Source organism: Penaeus japonicus, unplaced genomic scaffold (genome assembly GCF_977035675.1).
Source record: "Penaeus japonicus unplaced genomic scaffold, GWHDUDI00000001_assembly GWHDUDI00000001, whole genome shotgun sequence".
NCBI lineage: Eukaryota > Metazoa > Arthropoda > Malacostraca > Decapoda > Penaeidae > Penaeus > Penaeus japonicus.
Window position 1 is genome coordinate 18,463,388 of NW_028234403.1, and position 2,500 is coordinate 18,465,887.

Here is a 2,500-nt window from a genome sequence, read left to right on the forward strand (position 1 = left end):
ATTAGGGAGAGAGACGGAGGAACATAGGGAAAGATGGAGGAAAGAAGGAAGGGAAAGAGAGAGAGAGAACAGAGAGAAAGATAGTAAGAGAGAGGGGGAGAGGAAGGGAAGGAGGAAGGAACAGAGGAGGAGAGAGAGGGAAGAACAGAGGGAAAGATAGAAAGAGAGAGAGAGAGAGAGAGAGAGAGAGAGAGAGAGAGAGAGAGAGAGAGAGAGAGAGAGAGAGAGAGAGAGAGAGAGAGAGAGAGAGAGAGAGAGAGAGAGAGAGAGAGAGAGAGAGAGAGAGAGGAAGCCAAATAGGGGAAAGATGACAGAGTGGAGACAGAAACGAGAGAGAGAGCAAGAGAGAGAGAGAGGGAAATAGGAGGAGAGAGAGAGAGAGAGGAGAGAGAGGAGAGACGAGGAGAAGAAAAGAGGAATGGAAGAGTAGAGATGAGAGAGGGAGAAGAGAGGAACGAGTTGAAATTGGCAATAGGGGACGATTTGTAATTATTGTTATAGAGTCTAATATTTCGTAACTACCATTGCGGGTCGTTTTTCTGCAAATTTGGCGCTTTTGTTGTTTTTTCCCTCTTCCCTTTCCTTTCCCTTATTGTGTTTATTACATCATCTCCATCACCGTTCTAAAAGAAAGAATGTAACCCTACACCTCCAATACAAACCACGAATTATGTTACAATGATATAAAAAACAAAAAACAACAACAAAAAATAACACATTAAACTACAGCAATAGTAACTTTGAAACATCATTACCGAGAAAGAGACAGTCGCCTTTCAATTAAGCAATACAATATCTTCGTATAATTATTTGTCTTTGTAATTTAAATACTTGAGTTGTTGAACAAGTTCTCAATGAGTTCGGATGCGCAGTTGACTTAGGTGCCACTCAGTTCAATAGTGACTTTGTCTTGTGAAACAGTTCATCCGCTTGATTAATCACTTCTAAGGCAATTAGTTGACTTTGTGTCCTGATTATATTGTGGTTTCATTGCACATTGTTCTGTGGAGAAGCGGCTTAGCCTTTCCGGAAATAGTCTTAGTGGTTCATTTCTTAAATGATTATCTTTTCTTCATAGTTTGATGTATGAGACTTGAGCTAAACCGATTTTTTTTTCGAATTAACGAGTGGAATAATGAATTAACTTGTAAGTCAATAAGTAAATGACTGAATAATATGTAAACGCAGGAATAATAAATTGTCTGACAACTAAACAGGTTATTAGATAATTACAGGTAATTCTCTACAAAGATAGAAAAAAGACAATAACAAATGAAAACTGTTTATAGGTATATTTTTTTTTCCTCTCTATCTATCACAGTTATGTGCAATTCGCTGTAACATTACAGTGAAAGGAAAGAACAGCGTTATCGTCCATTACAGCTCGTTTTGTTAAAGACCACTTCTTTCGGAATTATTAAGAAAAGGAAATGAGTTGGCAATATACAAGACACTTATGGATAAAACTGTTAATAAAAGAAAGAATTTAAATCATATCTAACAACGTCCATGCTCATACCTGGAAACACTTAATAATGATTTTATATAAAAAAGAAGAGTGTGTTATATAAATTTCCGCCACAGTACACACATTGATATAACAATAAGCCATAGCTACATTATCATTGGCATTATGCTTGTAACCATTAGAATTAATTCACGTTGATATTACGATCCATATGCAACGTGATGTCCTCTCCACTTAATCCATATAGTGTTTGTACTCTGACCCTCGTTGCTTGTACAGTAACAGCTGATTATATCCAGTGATATAAGACTTCACCTTTAGCAGCCAACCTATTCCCGTGTTGCCTCGATATGCGAATTGATACGAATAGAAATGGAGTCAAATTGAATCAGCTGTACTTTCGAAAACTTGGGGATTAAAGAAGCCAGCATTAGGGGAAAGTTTGTCTCGATTCTAGATCGGAGTGACTGCTTTTGATTCGATTTGGTTCGGTTAATCAGGGGCTTTGTTGTATCAAGTACGGAGGTCGAACTGCGTAGATTTTATGCAAGTATTTTGGTTACATTCATTGTGGATGGCAGTAAGTCGTAGAGGCGAGATATAGCTGGGATGCAATCGGCTTTTGGTAGTAATATCCTCCATAATCATAAGAATTGGAATTTACAAATATATATATATATATGTATATATATATATATATATATATATATATATATATATATATATATATGTGTGTGTGTGTGTGTGTATATGTGTGTATTTATCTATATATACATATATAGATAGATAGAAATAAGTATATTTAGTAATCCCCCTATGTCCACTCATGTGTGTGTGCGTGTGCTTGTGTGTATGTGTGTGAATAAGTAAAGAAAATGTAAATAAAATTCATGATTCCGCGTTTCCCAATTTACTTTTTTTCATTCGTATGATTCGTAATCCTTGTTAACAATTAATGATGTGATTTGGGCAGAAACCTGTCCCTCCGTCGAAGGCTTATTGTAAATTAATTAATGGTCTGAGCAAATGGGA